Source organism: Anolis sagrei, chromosome X (genome assembly GCF_037176765.1).
Source record: "Anolis sagrei isolate rAnoSag1 chromosome X, rAnoSag1.mat, whole genome shotgun sequence".
Taxonomy (NCBI): domain Eukaryota; kingdom Metazoa; phylum Chordata; class Lepidosauria; order Squamata; family Dactyloidae; genus Anolis; species Anolis sagrei.
In genome coordinates, this window is record NC_090034.1 from 85,044,389 (window position 1) to 85,050,517 (window position 6,129).

Below are 6,129 nucleotides of genomic sequence, written 5' to 3' on the forward strand. Positions count from 1 at the left end.
ATCTATCTATCTATCTATCTATCTATCTATCTATCTATCGTTTAAAAGCAATGCTTTTGGGTTTGGAAAGATTAGCGGTTTACAAGAAAAGTTGCCCTAAATATCCTAAATATCTTGGTGTCACCTTAGATCGAACAGTAGCATATAGGAAGCACTGCTTGAACACCAAGCACTAACTAGCTGCACGCAATAACATCCTACGGAAACTTACTGGCAGCACATGGGGTGCAGACCCAAAATTAATAAGAACATCAGCCCTGGCCTTGTCTTACTCAACGGCCGAGTATGTCTGCCCTGTTTGGCATAAGTCTGCCCATGCAAAGCAGGTGAACATAGCATTGAACAAAACATGCAGAATGCTCACAGGATGTCTTAAACCTACACAGGTTGACAAACTCTATAACAGTGTTTTTCAACCTGGGGATCGGGATCCCTTGGGGGAGGGGGTCACGAAGGTGTGTCAAAGGGGTTGCCAAAGACCATCAGAAAATACAGTATTTTTTGTTGGTCATTGGGGTTCTGTGTGGGAACTTTGGCCCACTTCTATCATTGGTGGGGTTCAGGATGCTCCTTGATTGAAGGCGAACTATAAATCCCAGCAAGTACAGCTCCCAAATGTCAAAGTCTATTTTCCCCAAACCCCATCAGTTTTCACATTTGGGCATATTGAGTATCCGTGCCAACTTTGGTCCAGATCCATCATTGTTTGAGCCCACAGTACTCTCTGGATATAGGCGAACTACAATTCCCAAACTCAACGTCAATGCCCAGCAAACCCTTCCAGTATTTTTTGTTGGTCATGGGAGTTCTGTGTGCCAACTTTGGTTCAATTCCATTGTTGGTGGGGTTCAGAATGCTCTTTGTTTGCAGGTTAACTGTAAATCCCAGCAACTACAACTCCCAAATGACAAAATCAATCCCCCCGCCAACCCCATCATAGAATCATAGAATCAAAGAGTTGGAAGAGACCTCATGGGCCATCCAGTCCAACCCCATTCTGCCAAGAAGCAGGAATATTGCATTCAAATCACCCCTGACAGAGGGCTATCCAGCCCGTTTAAAAGCTTCCAAAGAAGGAGCCTCCACCACACTCCGGGGCAGAGAGTTCCACTGCTGAACGGCTCTCACAGTCAGGAAGTTCTTCCTCATGTTCAGATGGAATCTCCTCTCTTGTAGTTTGAAGCCATTGTTCTGCGTCCTAGTCTCCAAGGAAGCAGAAAACAAGCTTGCTCCCTCCTCCCTGTGGCTTCCTCTCACATATTTATACATGGCTATCATATCTCCTCTCAGCCTTCTCTTCTTCAGGCTAAACATGCCCAGCTCCTTAAGCCGCTCCTCATAGGGCTTGTTCTCCAGACCCTTGATCATTTTAGTCGTCCTCCTCTGGACACACTCCAGTTTGTCAATATCTCTCTTGAATTGTGGTGCCCAGAATTGGACACAATATTCCAGGTGTGGTCTAACCAGAGCAGAATAGAGGGGTAGCATTACTTCCCTAGATCTAGACACTATGCTCCTATTGATGTAGGCCAAAATCCCATTGGCTTTTTTTTTGCCGCCACATCACATTGTTGGCTCATGTTTAGCTTGTTGTCCACGAGGACTCCAAGATCTTTTTCACACGTACTGCTCTCTTTGCATTTCGTTTTTCCTGCCAAAGTGGAGTATCTTGCATTTGTCACTGTTAAACTTCATTTTGTTAGTTTTGGCCCATCTCTCTAATCAGTATTCAAATTTGGGCATACCGGTATTTGAGCCAAATTTGCTCCAGTGAGTGAAAGTACATCCTGCAGATCATTATTTACATGGCGATTCATAATGTTAGGGTTATGGTTGGGGGTCACCACAACATGAGGAACTGTATTAAGGCATCGTAGCATTAGGAAGGTTGAGAACCACTGCTCTACATGCTATCTGGCATCCCCCCCCCCCCAAATGTGCAACGGGAAGTTGCTGCTAAATGTGAGAGAAATAAGGTTGAACACTGTGAAAGCCACCCACTACATGGCTACCAGCTTCCTCCCAGTAGACTCAAGTCAAGGAAAAGCTTTATGAGAACTACCACACCTCTTGGCATCCCTCTGGGCAGCTAAACCAGGAAACCCCAACTGGATGGCCTCCCACGAGTGTCTTCCTCCAGGGGTAAACCAAGAATGGGCAACCTGGAAGTCCCTGAACAGACTCAGAAGTGGAGTGGGCAAAACAAAAGACAACCTGGCAAAATGGCACTACCTAAAAGAATCCCACACCTTGTGTGACTGTGGAGCAGAACAAACAACTCTGCATCTGTATGCTTGACCATTATGCTCTGCCTCATGTACAGAGGAAGAGTTATTGGAGGCTATAGACAATGCCATTGCTGTTGCCCGTTTTTGGTCAAAGAATATTTAGCCGCCTGCACTCCTTCTATTTTTGTCAGTTTTATACTAATTTATGCAATGCTTTTGATGCGAAATAAATAAATCTATCTATCTATCCGTCTATCCATCCATCCACCCACCCTTCCTTCCTTCGTTTCCTCCATCTTGTGATCACCTCTTGTTTGGATGGAGATGATCTACACTGTCAAATGAATGCTGTTTGACGACACAGAGAAGCCATTGAAATCCACAAGCATGTGAACCATTTCAAGAGAAAGGAAGAAACCATGAAAATGAACAAAATTTGGCCACCAGTATTAAAAAAAAACTCTGAAATCATAACCGCAAATAAAGAATAAAACTCCAAAACAGGGGAAATCCAGACAAGAAACAATCAGGGCCAGCTAATCACCTCCCAACAAAGGATTCCCCCAGACAGTAAGAAGCCAGACCTTGAAACTGCCAGGCCATTAAATGCTAATCAAGGAGGCCAATTGAAACAGTAAAACCTACCACAGACAAGAGTTCTTTCTCCCACCATGGACATTCCACAGATATTGGTAAATGTAAAGGTTTTCCCCTGATATTAAGTCCAGTTGTGTCTGACTCTGGGGGTTTGCGCTCATCTCCATTTCTAAGTCGAAGAGCTGGCGTTGTCCATATACACTATCAAGGTAATGTAGCTAGCCAGCATGACTGCATGGAGCGCCCTTACCTTCCTGCTGGAGCGCTACCTACTCCCACTTGCATGTTTTTGAACTGCTAGGTTGGCAGAAGCTGGGGCTAACAACGGGAGCTCACCCCACTCCCTGGATTTGAACCAGCAAACTTTTCGCAGCAACTCAACGGTTTAACCCACTGTGCCACAGACATATAAACCCGATTTTCCTAGTTTTCAACACACCTCACAACCTCTGAGGATGCCTGCCACAGATGCAGGCAAAACATCAGGAGAGAATGCTTCCGGAACATAGCCATACGGCCTGGAAAACTCACAGCAACCCAGTGATTCCAGCCATGAAAGCCTTCGACAATAGTTTGACAATACTTTGCCACAGCTCAATGCTATAGGACACTTGTAAAACTATGACTCTCATGCTTTTCTATTAAAGTGGTCACAGACTGCATTCATTCGCAATGTAGATGCATTGGAGGAGGGAGCAAAGCAGGCCCTTAAGTCACTCTCTCCCCGCCCCCCCTTGCAAAATATATGCTCATTCTCCTGGAGCCTCCCCCCCCCCTTGCATTCCAGACACCGGCCCCTTGGCCTGTAGGGAAACATCTGGCAAACATCTGGCTCTGCGGAGAGGAAGCCAGGGCTATTTTTATCAGGCTGCTCTGGGGGAGGATGGAGGGATGGGGGCCAGGAAGAGGAGGGAGAGAAAGAAAGACGAAAGGAAGAAAGGCCTTTGCAGGAGGAACCCCTGGTCTGCGTCAGTCCCCCCACTCTGGAAAGCAACAGTAGTGACATCAAAGGATATCAAGACAAAGGGGCCCCTCAAAAAGGAGGATCAAGCATTGGGAATTTTGTTTTCCTGGATAGGAAGCCACTTCTTTGGATGCAGTGCCAAATTCAGTTACGGCTCTTCTGACCCCCACCATCTGAAAACCAAAAAGAAAAACCCCACTACCTTCCTTCCTTCCCTCCCTCCTTTCCTCTTCCCTTCTTTTCTCTTTCCCTCTTCTTTCCTTTCTTTCCCTCTTCCCTCTTTTACTCTTCCCTTCCTTTCTTTCCCCCTTCCTTCCCTTCCTTTTGTTCCTTTCCCTTCCTTCCTTCCCTTCCTCTTTCCCTCTTCCTTCCTTCTCTCCTTTTATTACCCTTTCTTCCTTCCCTCCTTTCCTCTTCCCTTCCTCTTTCCCCCTTCCTTTCTTTTCCTTTTCTCTTTCCTTCCTTCCATCCCTTTCCTTCCTTTCCCTTTCCTTCCTTCTCTCCTTTTCTCTTCCCTTCCTTTCTCTATCCCCTTCTTTCCTTCCCTCCTTTCCTTGTCCCTTCCTTCCATCCCTTTCCTTCCTTTCCCTTCCCTCTTTCCTTCCTCTCCTCCTTTCCTCTTCCCTTCCTCTCTTTCCTCCTTCTTTCCCTCCCTCTTTCCTTCCTTCCCCTTCCCTTTCTTTCCTCTTTCTTCCCTCTTCCCTTCCTCTTTCCCCTTTCCTTCCTTTTCTCTTTCCTTCCTTCCTTCTCTCCTTTCCTCTTCCCCTACTTCCATCCCTTTCCTTCCTTCTCTCCTTTTCTCTTCCCTTCCTTTCTCTATTCCCTTCTTTCCTCGTCCCTTCCTTCCATCCCTTTCCTTCCTTTCCCTTCCCTCTTTCCTTCCTCTCCTCCTTTCCTCTTCTCTTCCTTTCTCTTTCCTCCTTCTTTCCCTCCCTCTTTCCTTCCTTCCCCTTCTTCCCTTCTTCTCTTTCCCCCTTCCTTCCCCATCCCTCTTTCCTTCCTTCCCTTCCTCTCTCCCCCCCCCTCACAATTCCAGCTTACTACTAGATTTTCCTGCCAATATTTTTTCCTGGTAAGCTAAATGATGCTATCCATGAGTGCAAAGGCAAGCCACACTCTCTCAGCCTCAGACAGAGGCCGAGGCAAACCTTGCCAAGAAATCCCTGCCATGCATTCGCCTTCGAGTCGCCATAACCTGGAAATGACTAGAAAGCACCCAACAACAACAACAACAAGAGCAATTGTGTTTGCAGCTCTGAAAAAGAAGAAAAAACCTTCCAGTAAAAATTAGGATTGTACTTAATGAAAAAGCTTTGGTCCAAGACCCTTTGGCATTGGAGAAGAGGGGCTCAAAAGCCTTCAGAAATACTATCCTCCCCCCTTCAAGATGCTTCCGCCTTGAAGAAAGGGAGTTAATTCCTTCCCTTAATTGCAAAGCAGACTCTTAAGCATTTGATGCAAAGCTCCAGGAAGATTTCAGGGGAGGAAGGAATATGTTTTTCTAGTATTTCTCTTTACTTTTGGCCTCTCTTCCCTAGCAAAAAGGACACCCATCATTCCCACCTTGAGCAACACTCTCTGCAAATAGGTTCTCCAGGGAAAGTGATTTTGGGGAAGGCAGGAAGCCAAGCTTTTCTCTCTCTTTTGGCTTCCTTTTGTGACCTCCCGCCTTTGCAAGATTAAGTCCGAGGGAATTTGGAGAAAGAGAGAGAAGGAGGGCCTGGGAAAGGCCTTATTTTCCCACAGAAGGGTGAGGAGGGTTCCCAGAAACAAAGGGCTATGAATGGGGTGAACCGAGGCACCCCCCCCCCCAATAACCACAGCAAAGGAAATATTAAAGGAAACATTGAAGGCAATATTGAAGAAAATATTAGGGGAAATATTAAAATAAATATTAAAGGAAATATAAGAGAAAACATTAAATGAAATATTAAAATAAATATTAAAGTAAATATAAGAGAAAACATTAAATGAAATATTAAAAGAAATATTAAGAGGAAATGTTAGAGGAAATCTTAAAAGAAAATATTAGAATTTTTTTTAAAGGAAATAGTAAAATAAATGTTAAACAAAAAAACCAAAGAAAAATTAAAGAAAATGTTAAAGGAAATACTAAAAGAAAATATTAGAGAAATATTAAATAAAAAAAATTAAAGAAAATAGTAAAAGAAATATTAAAGGAAATGTTAAGAGGAAATTTTAAAAGAAAATATTAAAAGAAATATTCAAAAAATATTAAAAGAAATGTTAAACAAAAATTAAAGAAAAAAATTAAAGGCAATGTTCAAGAAAATATTAAAGGAAGTATTAAAAGAAATATTAAGTGGAAACATTAGAGGA